Source organism: Heterocephalus glaber, unplaced genomic scaffold (genome assembly GCF_053883595.1).
Source record: "Heterocephalus glaber isolate CG9 unplaced genomic scaffold, H.glaber_assembly_v1.0 deba00001586, whole genome shotgun sequence".
Lineage (NCBI taxonomy): Eukaryota > Metazoa > Chordata > Mammalia > Rodentia > Bathyergidae > Heterocephalus > Heterocephalus glaber.
The window spans coordinates 12,546,970-12,560,726 of NW_028258364.1; the positions used below are offsets into that span (position 1 = coordinate 12,546,970).

Consider the following 13,757-nt stretch of genomic DNA (forward strand, 5'->3'; position numbering starts at 1 on the left):
CATAAACTTCCAAGACGTTAGGAAAATGTGATTGGGGAAATAAAATACATTGTTGCCCTTTATGTAATTTTACTTGAACTGAATTTATAACATTTGCATATATTAAGTCAATTCATACTTTCATGCTCATATCCATCTTATAGTTAAATAATATTTAAATATAAAATATATAATAAAAATTTATTTCATAGCAAATGAGGTTAAATAGCATAATGAGAAGTAATTTTGTTTTTTCTTCAAAATTAAAGTGGTTAGCCTATATGCTTTCAGTCTATTACTACATAAGTATAAATATTGATTTATGAAATATATATTTTTAAAATAATGCAAAATAGTTAAATTTTTATGCTTAATAAAAAGCATCAACCTTAAAGTAGATTAAATTTTGATAGTTTGACAAATAAAATATGTATGCAGCTGACACTAATTCATTTGATAAACATTTATGGAACATTTATGTTTAAGAAATTGTGCTCAAAAGATGAGAATTTAAATGAGGGGAAAAATTTCCTGACCAGAAGGAGATTATGTACTTGTGATGTACATAAGATATTAAAAATGAAAAAAATGTGTAGACATTGTTTACAGGTGTTATAAAAATACCTAAATGTTAAAATAAACTACAAAGTTAAAGGAAGGAAATAATTATCATATTATGTATACAATAAATGACAAGCACAGTTTTCAATATTAAATATATTTTAATACTTAATTCTAATGAAAAATTATCTGATTCATTATAGATAATAAAACTGAAGTTAAGAAAATTCTGTCAACTTTGAATTTTCAAAATATGAATTACTTGAGTGCATAATATTTTATTAAAAACAAAATGAGTAAAGATTAATTCTATGAAAGAGAAATAAAATAGTCTAATAGGTAGAAAAAATAGACAAATTAGACAAATTAGAAAGAAAATTTACCATGTGAGTACAAAATAAGATTGACATAAAGGAACAGAAGTCAATATTTAAAGGAGGGTACAAATAATAATGAGTTCCTAGTAAATCAGTCTAAAATGTTAGAACTTAAAAGGAGAAGATATAGGATGCATAATAATTAAAGATAATTCAAAATCGACATGGCAAGAAAAGCATGACTAGGAAAATAACATGCTAAGGAAAACTGAGACTTGTTAAGATTTCTGAAAGCAGATTCAATAAAAATCATTTGCGGATACGTTACAAAATTCTTTGGTAATCTCTCCTACCATTTTATTACGTTCTGAAACTTATTGTTTATTTCATTCTGACCAGGCTAGCTTTTTTTATGGCTCCGATTATCTTCCAAGATTGATGATTTTATCTGACTGATTATGTATTCCCGATATTCACGTGTTGAAAATTTACCTCCTAAGTTGATGATATTAAAAAGTACGACATTTTGACAGAAGAGATCATGAGGCAAGAGTCTTCATGAATAGAATAGTCTTTAAAATGAGGCTCCAGAGAGACCTCTGCACCCTTCCTTCTTGTGAGATCAGAGTGAGAAGATGCCATCTATGATGAAGCAAGCTCTTATAGGGCAAAACATTTGTGAGCACCTTGATCTTGGATTTCCTAGCTTCCAATTCCGTGAGAAATACATGTCCACTCTTTAGAAACCACTCACTGTATGTTATTTTGTTCTCGGAGCCCAAGTAGATTCAAGCAGGTAATCACGTCCCCAAGCTTTGTCCTAAATTTAGTCTTTGCCTGGAATAATCTGCCCCAGATAACTGCAGAGTTCTTTATCTTCTTCAAACCATGCCCAGCATTTCTTACCATAGTGAAGTAAAAAACTTACCACTCATGTACACTTGTAAACCTTTCTTTAGAAATCTCTTTCATGAGTTTTCTCTATTAGTAGAGTTCATCATCTGCTAGCATTGTCTAGAATTTATATATGTGGTACATTTATTATCTGTGATACTTCAACTCATGGTATAAATAAGAAATAAGGTAGTTTTGTGGATTGTCAAAATTGTCTGGCTTCTGTTTTCTATATTGAGTACATATTACTTTTATGGCTTAGATACTCCTACAGTAATCAATGGACAAGTTTTTCAGTTTACTCAGTGTAATATTTTTGGTGAATTGTACATTTGATGATAAAGAGTAATTATTTAATGTATTTGTTAAAATACAAAATTAATTTTTAAAATTTTGCTAAAGAGTTAATGTGAATAGAGGACAAAAAATTGCTGTCAGGTAAATTATTTTAATTTTGAGGTAAAAAATTAATTTAGCTTATTTATTTTAGAAATTAATGCATAAGCTACGCTTAACTAATAAGCATTGGAACATTTCCTCATTTAATGAAAAAAAAAACAAAAAAAACTCAACAGTGAAGGCACCTGAGCACATAATGTCCCCAATCTCAAAAGATTTTTCCAATTGAATTCTTTAATAAGATATAAAACTATACTGATATTCTATTTCCTATAAATTTTGAAAATATTTTCCTTTTCATAAAATTTATCTATTTACTCTCTTATTAAATTTATTAGAATGTTTTAAGAGTTAATTTCAATATCATTTTGATACTTGTAAGATCTTTTCCATGCATATCATCCCTCCCTTACATCACAGGCATAGTTTCTGACTGTTATAGAACTTCCATCTTTTATGTTGTTCAGACTATCTAAAGTTAACTATTTTCATTGATTTTATCAAAGAACCAGTTTGTTTTTTTCTTTTGTCCTTTTGTTATCTTAAAAAAATAACTTTTGGTTTATCTATATATCTGGCATTCTACTTATTGAATTGTAATTTAAATTTTTATTGCTTTTTAAGGCAAAATATGTTTATTTTAGATGCTTTCCTATTTCTAATATATTTCATTTTAATTCTATCCAGATCAAAATACTTTTAAATTTGCTTTTGGTTTACTATTTGACAAAAGAGATTATTTTAAATTGCATTCTTTCCAAAATATATTTCTTTTTTTGTTCTTCTAATTTATTTGTTAGAGAACATATTCTGTCTTACCCATTACTGCTAAATCTATTGAAGGTTTCTTTTCAAAATTTTCTTTGCAGGTGATGAAAATTAATACCCTTGAAAAAATTAATTTCTGCGTCTTCACATGATATAAAGAGCAAGATAGCTCTCCTAGGTCTTGTTTTTATAAGGGGATACTAATTTTGTGCTTTTAGAAAGAAGTTTCAAACTTCTGCTCTTATGACCAAATCACCTCCCTAAAAGCTTCATTTCTTTCTTTCTTTTTTTTTTTTTTTTTTTTGTTACTAGGAATTAAACTCAGGACCTTGCACTTGGCAAGACAGGTACCTTGCCACTGAGCTAAATCCCCAGCCCAAAGCTTCATTTCTTAATACTATCATTTTGTTGTTTAAGGTTTCAAGATAGGAATTTAGAGGGAAAAACTTTTGGCACCCTGTTGACTTTAAAATCTCATAGATACAGTCATTTTTTTCTCAAGCATTCACATGCTAGTATTCGGCCAAAAATGCCATCATCGGGCCAGGGATTTAGCTCAGTGGTTTCTCCGCCTGTTGCGCAAGCGCAAGGACCTGAGTTCGCTTTCCGGTACCAAAAAAAAAAAAAAAATAATAATAATAAAAAATGTCATCATCTATCCTGTGGATCTGGGGAACATTCTCCTACTGTCTCTGTAGATGCCATCTTCAGATATTTAGCTCTACAATTTTTACTCTAACCAGCAGTTTTTCAATAAACAGAAAAATAGACTCCGAGTTACTCTTTCGCTCTTTCACAATATGGAAATCACGACAGAAAGCTACACATATCTTGTACATCTTTATTTGCAATGGCATGGCTGCCTGGAGGTCCTGAATGGATTAAAAATGTTTATCTTCCATGGTCATTTTGACTTTGTGGAAGAACCAGAAATTGCAAGGCGCCAGATCTAATGAATTCAGTGGATAAAGACACACTGTGTTTCCATGAACTTGATTTTCTACTGAATGGCATTCAACAACAGCATTCACTAATTTGAACATGCCTTAAAAAGACATTCACAAAAGTAGATTTCTACAACTGCTTTAGAAAGTGGCAAGAAAAATAGGATGAGTGTATTTCATTGAGGTGGAGTGCATTGAGAGGGATTAATGTCAATGTGTATTTTTTCACTTAAATTTTCAGCATATATTCTATCGATCTACCATCTTATAGTTTTTATGTAATTAGTTTTCTTTATTATTTTTTCCACTTTGATGCTTTATTTTTATTGTTTTGTTTAAAATTTCATTTTATTTCAGCTACTATATTATTAGTTACATGGTTTGGCTATTGGGTGCTCAAGGGCTTAAAGTATATACACAGACTCTTTCAATAATATTAAGAGTATTAATTGTTTTTACCCGAGACCTAAAAAAGGTAAGAATACTCTTTTTGCTAGCTATTGTTGAAACGTGTTTTACAAGTATTGGAAGTGCAATTACTGAAGAAAATGCACCAAATTAGAAAAGTAAAGTTTTTAAAATGACAATATAGCTATGTAGAAAATTTTAAAACGTCTAATAAAAAGCTAAATAATGTATTAAGGTGGATAAGAGGATAAAAGAATTACACAGAAATACATTGCATTCCGATAGATTTACAATTTTCATTCATGCATGTTTAAAAGAAGAATTTCTTAAACATTAAGAAACAGTCAAATGTTAGTTTAACTCTCTTACTATTAAAATTGGAAAAATTGAAGCAATGAAGTAACATAATAATTTATCATATCATAGTGAATGAGACAAAGTTCAAGAGATAATGAGGATTATAAATGAATAAATTAGTGAGAGAAGATAATATTTGTAATAGAATGTCAGCCAATATAAAAAGAAGAGATGGTGATTTACTTTAAAAGTAAGTACCTGATAATCATTATAATAATCTGTCCTTCAGCTAGGAAACATCAGTGGATGTGAAATCTAGTATGTAGCTACATATTTGATGACCAGTGGGATATTTTCACAGCTTCATATATCTCCAAATGCCAAAGTATGCATTCCTTATTATAAATATAGTGCATAAAAGTATTGCAATAATAATATTATTTTTGATAAAACTACCAAGATATACTATTTCTCCTTAAACATATATCTTATGTGTGTATACTATACAATAAAATATTAAATTACTATAAATAATCACTTGAAGGACAAATGAGTGCCACATTTGACCTGGTTAAATTCTGTAGGAAGAGCAGAGTATACCATGTTTGTGATTTTATTTCCAAACATAAAGATCTTATAAATGACTCCAATTGATCATTTTTTATGGCTGAGTAGTACAGGATATTGAAAACATAGTAAGTCAGACATAGAAAGTTAAATATTGCATTTTGCTCTAATATTAGAGATCCAAAATATAAACAATATAAAGACCAAAATGAAACAGACATGTTAAGAAAGAGGAAGATACAATCTCTAGAGTTAGAAAAGCAACTTGGGGAAGGAGAGATAGGAAAGGATGAGGGGGTTATGGGAATAAAAGTCATCCAGTAAAAATGATACATGCACACACATATATATATTTACATTTATATTTATTTATTCATAAAGAGAGATATAAAAATATAGCAATAAGAAAAATTTAGAAAGCAATAACCTTGTAACTGAACCTTGCAATTTCAGATTAATGATTTTATTACAAATCTTACTTTTAAATTTCAAAAACAAAAAATACAGATCTTCATATTTAGCTAATAAAAAGGTAAATTAAAATTGAGATAAATATTAAAAATAATTTTCACTTGCTTTGTAATAAAAAAATCAGGATGTTGCAAAGATCAAGGAATTGTGGAACATTGAATTAAGAAGCCAAAAAGACAAGATCCAGAAAGAATAGTGTTTGCTGGAGTAGATCACTTTGGTATAAAATTTTGAGTTTTTGGAATGGAATGAATTTTTTCCCAGTGAATGTTCCATAGCAGTTCCTTGTATTCTTTAACAAATATTCATTAAGTAGGCATGGTTTCATATAAATGTTAAATTAAGAAAAACCAAGTAATCTCCAATATGTACAAGGTGTCAAACTGGTTTCTTTTTCACAGTTCTCCAGGAAAGGTTTTTTCCTACCATCATCCATAATTAAAAAAAAAACAACAAACAAGTCAATTAGATTAATCTATGCCTTAACTGATGAAAATTACTCTATAATCTTCACTTATTTTCCAGTGATGTTTTGCTGCTTTTGTTTGTATTTCCTTCATTTTTTTCCTTTGGTAAATAAATTTGAAATGGTTACCTTTTTCCAAAACACCAAATAGATTCTAGACATAAATTATGTAGTGTCATATACTTGGCTTTGTTTTAGATTTGAGAGTTGATACATTTTTAGAAGGGGGATTCTATGTGGTTTTCTTAAAATAAAACACATTTAGTTTAAAAAATAATTACCTCATGTGATTTTTTTCTTTCCAAACCTGGCTATGCTCAGTTGTTAGAGATAAAAAATGCCTCTCTTTAAACTTCATATAAGTGAAACTTCATGTTGAGCTTTACAACACAAAATTCCTGAAAATGGGCTCAATATGTGGCTTGTGTAATGCTTCATAAGCAGTTTTCAAATGACCCTGGTTAAGTCAGAGAGAAATCTCCAAATATGCAATTTTGCATCATTTTAAAGCAATAAATTTATTTAAAATATAACTGACATAATATGAAAAAAATTAAAAACTTGTTTCCAAAACTTGAGTTTCCTCACTTGCAAATTACAATTTTAATAAAATGAAGAGATAGTCACTAATCATGTTAGCTTTTCATAGTTATATTGACTCAGTTGAGCTTTATCAAGTGATGTTTTGGTGTAGCTATCATTCTGTTTATGAAGTTAACGGATAACATTATGTTATATGGTATTATCAATTTAATATGTCAATTTAATAGATACAAAAATTATATTTTACATATTAGTACAAGAAGTTTGTAGTAGGTTTTAGCATCCTGCCCAGTGTACAGCACAAGGCTGAAGAAAGACTCCAAGACAGAATTGAAGAAAAAAGTGGATAGCCAGGAGGGCCAGTGCTGGGCAACCAGCAAAGGCCCTGGTCAGCCCAGGCCACTGATTTCTATTGGTAATAAAATTGGGGTAAAGGGGAACTATGTGAGGGGATGTGCAGTTGTGCAGTTGCTATGGATACTAATGCAGGCAAGGCTTGTAAAGGAAAAGACAAAGTATTCTTGAATTAGGAACAGAATAGACAAAAATATAGGTTGTGGTTAATAATTAACTTTCTCTTTTTAGTAAAGAAAGTTTTAACTTTGGGAATGGAATTTGGGTTTGAGTCACTCTGACCTCAGCAAATAAGCTTTGGCCAGACTCACTTCTATGAACAAACCAATTGTGGGGTTAACTCTTTACAGTCTGCACTGCTTACAGCCAGCTTTGAGCATAATCAGTAAGGTGGTTCCCCACATATTATGGTTTATTATAATTTTTTATTGTTTTACATCTGATTAGTCTCAGTAACTTTATGTCTCTAAGAAACATTAGTGATGTGAATTCAATTGAGAAAAATCAACCCCCCAACCCCCATTGTAAAAGACACTTGGTGTAGTCATGACAACAGTTGTGCTGCAAGTTCACCAGAGGGTAACTTACAAAATCCAACCAGAACTTCCTTCCTCCCCGTTAACTGCTTCTCTGATTGTGCTGCTGGCTGTTTCCCTGAGCAACCTGGGCTTCTGTTTCCCTTCCAATTAGCAAAAGCCCCTTGTAAGCAAAAAGTATAAAATGGAAGCAAATCCCTGCTCAATGCTCTGGAACACAAAGAAGTCCCTTCCTGAGCCATCAGCTATTAAAGCTGATTTACTCCTACTTTGTGTCCGAGTGGTCTGTCAGGGTATCCCACCTTTTCTACTGCTTCACAATCAATTATGACCTTGGATTTAAACTTCTCTCAAAAATAAAGCTGGCAAATAATTACATATACTTTAGAGACTCAAATATTTTCCCAGTTTCCTGATAAATTTAGATATCAGGAGTAAATAAAGCGATAAGAACTATTGTCTTCCATAACTATTCTTACATATATTCAATTATTTACAATCTACTTCCCATTTAATATTGTATATTCAAATCAAGGAAAACCATCTCACATGTGCAATTGTCTTAGTCATTTTCTCATCCCTGGGATACAATATCCAGCAAACAAACTTAAAAGAGGAAGGATTTATTTTGGGTCATGATTATAGTCCATGGTCAGCTGACTTCAAAGATTTTTCAAAGCTGGCACTGTTTTAGGATAGAACAGGTAAAATTTTAACAGCAGTATCCAGAACAATAATGAAAGAATGAAGGAAATAGTTTATTAGACATTTTTTTTGAGGAATAATAGTAAAGACTTTAAAGACAGCATTACTTTTTATTGATGTTTTATGAACTTCCTATATTATCTCAAAATTTAATCTTTTCTAAATTTTTTATTATTCATTTTGGACTTTAAATTTCTCTAAACTCTTAAATTTCCACTACTATGAACAAAGAATAATTATTTTATATTCATACTATCTTATATATCAGGCTAAATGTCTAGAAATTCCTTGAAATCATTTCCCCAATTCATAGCCTAGTGTTTTATGCTTAGTGTATATTTCCTGATTTAATAACGATATATATCAGGTAGGATGCTATTCCCTGAAAGCTGAAAAAAGACTTAATATTTCAGTTTCCAAGAATAAGATGCCAAGATGGGGGAACTTTCCAGAATTCTCTGTGAGAGGTGGAGGAGCAATGGGTGCCAAAGCTGCACACAGTAGCTCCTTCCTACTTCCCCCATTCTGGCTCCAACCCATTCACTGACCGAAGAAAATGGTGAAAGAAACCACTTACTGTGACATTTTGGAGGTTAAAACCTGATCCTATCCAAGAAGAATTTAAAGTGGCTTATAGGAAACTGCCTTGAAGTATCACCCTGATAAGAACCCAAATGGAGAAAAGTTTACACAGATTTCTCAAGCTTCCAAAGCTCTCTGATGTCAAGAAAGGGGAATTATATGACAAACAAGAACAGGGAATTAAAGAGGGTGCAATTGGTGGTGGTTTGGGCTCTCTCATGAGTATCTTTGACATGTTTTGGGGGGATGAGGATGCAGAGACAAAGGTAAAAATATGATGCAGCAGCTCTTGGTTATTTTAGAGTTTAAGGCATAGGTGATCTATATAATGGTGCAACAAAAAAACTGGCTCTTCCAAAGATTTGTGATAAGTGTGAAGGCTGAGGTGGTAAGAAAGGACCCACAGAATGCTGTCGCAACTGCTAGAGTACTGGAATGAAAATAAGAATTCATCAGATAAGACTTGGAATATTTCAGCAAATTTAGTCTGTGTATAGGAAGAGTCAGGGCCATGGCAAATGCATCAGTCCTAAAGATAGATGCAAAAGCTTCGATGGGAGGAAGATCATTAGAGAGAAGATGATTCTAGAAGTTTATATTGACAAAGGCATGAAAGATGGCCAGAAGGTAACATTCCATGTTGAAAGAGACCAAGAATCAGGAGTGGATCCAGGGGTTTTCACCCTGTTAGGTTAGAGGGACCATGCTGTCTTTACTTGGTGAGAAAACCTTTTCATGTGTTTAGACATACATCTGGTTGAAGTACTCTGTGACTCAAAAAGTCACGCTCTGGACAATGCAACCGCAGTCGTCACCTCTCATCCATATCAGATTGGCAAGCATGGAGATTATCAAGTGTGGGCTAAATGAAGGCATGCAAATTTATCATGGACCAAAGGAAAAGCATAGCCTAGTCACAGAATTTAAGGTAAACTTTCCTGAAAATGCCCTTCGCTTTCCTGATGAAATTTCTTTGCCAGAAAAACTACCTGAGAGGAAGGAAGTAGATGAGACTGATGAAATGGATCAAGTAGAACTGGTGGTCTTTGTTTCAAATCAAGAAAGATGGCACCATTATAATGGAGAAGCCTATGAGGATAATGGACTTCAACCCAGAGCAGTTGTGCAGTGTCATGCCTCTTAATGGGACCAGCGAATAGCACTCCTGGCTGGCATTTTATGTACAGTAGTGACTGAATGAAGAACTATAATCACATGCTCAATACTTGCTATTGCTTTTCTTTCAACATTGAATTATAATAGTGTTTAACAAATTAAATGAATAATAAATGCAAATATAAAAGCTCTGACTTTGCCATGTATATATGATGTCTTCAGTTTGCAAGATGAAGTTTAATAGTACAAAAAGTAAAAGTTCCTAACCCAGGCATCTGTTAGACCACTGATTTTAGACTGAAATGCCAAATGTATGTACTGATTTCAGTGTATAACCCTTCATTGTTAAACTATGGATTAAAACTGTAGGCAAACAGAAAGAGGAAATAATTTGTAGAGACTTGTTAGTTTGTCCAGGTATTTATACTACGTGGGACTCATGACATTTAGCCTGTGGTACCAGTGATAGAAATGATACCCTTCTAAAGAAGGGCTTTGTCCAAATATGCTGCTGCTTAAGGCCTTGCATTCCTGCAATTGCATTCCCTTCTGCTGTGTCATCTTTTAAAAATATATAAAGGTATGTTGACCAGTTAAGGTTTTGTTTTTTTTTACTTCTCTTTAGACCATAAGCCCTTGAGTGGTGACTTTCAGAGCTGGGAAACTGAAATTAAAGAGAAGAGACTACATGGAAAGGTGATTTACATGTATAATGTAGGAAGGTGTTCCTTCGGTACGTTAATTGCTTAGTTTAATCCATTTAACTTATGTTTCAAAATAACTGTAATTGAATGTTGATAATATAGTAAATTATGATGAGTAACTTTACTTGTATTTATAAAAGTCATTGTATGTTCACATGCAGAAATATGAGTATCAGAATTTAAGCACTTGTTGAAATGTATACATGTCTCCTCAATATACTGATTACAAAAAATTCAGATGCCAAGATGGACTTACAAATGTAAGATTTAATCAGAGGAAGTGGCACTGAAGGATGAAGAGAAGATGGCACAGAAGGAGGGAGAAGAGCCCCACTTCAAGGCTGATACTTACAAGAAATAGAGAGTAAGAAGGGTGATGGAGAATGAGAAACTTGATATAGCTGTAGAGACTCAAGAAACTCTCTCAGGCTGAAAGAGCCTAAGAGCAAATATTGACCTTCACAGAAGTCCATGCTAACTAGAAAATGCCAGCCCATATTAAACCTGTCTTGCTCTGCAATTGTCAGTGATTGACTTAGTGAGAGCATACCATCAGCATTACCACAATAACAGCTCTGAAAAAAGTTGACTAAATGGAGCCCAGCAACAATCCTCCTCCTGGAAGTATATCTTGTATAACATTGTGGGGAAAGCACACCAATGGAGAACATATTTTCATGCGTCCCTCTTATGATGTCATAAGAACATTTCTTCTCATTGGTTTTTATACTGAGTTGAGTCATATCCACTTCTGTTTTTTATCACTGGGAGAAAGAATCAGGATATCGTTGACTCATCTCATCAAGCTTGAATTCAGATATGACACAGTCAACCTTGAGGAGTAATGAAGCATTGAGAGGTTTGGATACACAGATGTTCTGTGTCAAGAACAAAAATAGAGAAAATATATCCTGGAAATTCAACTGTAGCATGTACTACTAATGAAAAACTGGAGAGTCATTTTATTCAATGTTAAGATTTTTCAAAATTATCTTAACTGAAGCTGGCACAGGGGCACACTCCTATAATCCCAGCTACCAGGCGACTTGGCAGACTGAGAAAGAATTGCAAGCTTGAGGCCATCTTGGGCAACTTAGTAAGACCCTCTCTCAATTTTTAAAAAATTTTAAAAAGAATAAGAGTATAGCTCAGTGGTTAGCACTTACCTACTATATGTGGAGCAAAACTCAATACTACCAAAATAATAATAATAAAAATTAATAAAAATTTAAAAGAACCAAACCTGTTACCTGCATACAAAATTTTTCCCATAAAATAAATTTAGACAATATTTATATTAGTCTTTTTCTTTGATGTAAAATATATATATACTAGGCTACAAAATATTCACAGAATACAGATTAATATGATAATTTTTTATGCCTGACTCACAGGAAACTTTAATTCATAATTTTTTTATAGTTATTTTCTTTGCCTTTATGCCTGTCTAAAATCAAAACAATCCATAAAGTCACTCCAAGAGACATGCGCTGAGGTTGGCACCTTCACAAATTGAAAAGAATGTGTCTCTGAATCACCCTGCAGGAAACTAAAATAGCATCTCTATTGTGAAAATGAGTAACTATTTTCTGCTTTCCAGATTTGGAGATTTTTTGTTTCACTATAATTACTATTGCCATTATCACAGGAAATAAACCATGATAAAAAACAAAAGGAACAAAACATATTGACATATATGAAGTGTTTTATTTCCCTACTATCATCTACTCTAAACTTCATTTCTGTGGAAAAAGAATAATTGTTTTCCAAACCTGGCACAAAGGGTGGTGACTTATCCATCTTTACACTCTCTGTACATTCAAATTGTATTTTAATACTGTATATTTAAATTGTTAAATGTAGGAGATTTTAAATTTATACTTGTATTTTCAATAGTCATGTTTCTAGTAAATATATCATTACATTCTTGTGGTTTCCTCAAAATAGTTCTGTATTTTAGGTTTCTATTTTTTAAAAATTTTCTTTGCATTATTCTGCTAGAGATTCACTTTTTCCATTATAGGTAATGCCGTAAAGATTTTATTACCTACATCATAAATATTTACAAATTTAAAATGTGCCTGTAGCATACTCTTGCTCTTCTATATAGACTAGGTTTGTATCCCTTTCTATGTAAGACATTGTTTGGCAGTAGTCAAATAATCATTTTAGTACTTCATGGTATCTTTCATAACATTACCATGTGCAATTTTAGTCGGATAGGGGAAAATAAATAAAACATATTTAATTGAATAAGGTAGAGATACCTTATTAAATTGTAGAACAAATATTGATAATTTTATTTTTATAGTCCCTGAAATGGAGAATCTTAAGCAGTTGATAAGTATTTTGGCTCAGAAACTATAATAGTCATTATTCAACAGAAAGTGTATTTTATTTGAGGCTGATTAATATTTCAGAACTGAAGAATAAGACCACTAAAGTGATTCCACATTTTTAGTCCATCTAAGATCTTATTTAACTTAAATTTCTGAACATCTATCTCAGCAGAAAAACACATCCCCACTCCCAATAAATTACAAAAGGAAACATGACCACAATTAATATACAATTGAGTATTGAATTGTGTTTAAAACTTCAAGATACATTAAAATAAATACCATAATGGCAAATAAAAATATCTTTATGTTCTTGGAAGTTTTAAAATGCTATATTTATAAATAGTATATTGTATGATAAAAGACATCCTTGGATAATGTAACTATTAAAAAGAAGAATTAGGAGCTCTTACCATTGGCAAAGTTTAATTTAACATATGTTTCAGTCATCTTACCAGTAGGCCATTTGCATCCACAGCTCTAAACCATTACTCTGTTCAACTGTAACACATGTACCTCTCTTTTCCACTTTAATAAAATCTAAAAATCATATTACTTTTGAAGTTTGGTGAAATTATTTATTGCTATACATAAAATCTGCACTTATATTTTTAAGGTAAGTACTTGAGCACAAAACTATTTTGAAAACAAAATAAAATTATGGCATTGTTCACATAAAATATAAATGTTCCTTTTAAATATTTCTTTGAGTTATGTGTATATGATTGAAATTTTTAAAAATCTTTAGAAAAAATCTTTAGGAAAACTTTTAGGAAGGAGATATAAAAAAGAAAAATTATAAAAATT

General features: G+C 31.4%; 1 pseudogene; it reads left to right on the forward strand.

Moving 5' to 3' along the window:
- The first annotated feature begins 9,002 nt into the window (after positions 1-9,002).
- LOC101725571 (dnaJ homolog subfamily A member 1 pseudogene) lies at positions 9,003-10,016 on the forward strand (annotated as a pseudogene).
- Positions 10,017-13,757: the final 3,741 nt, after the last annotated feature.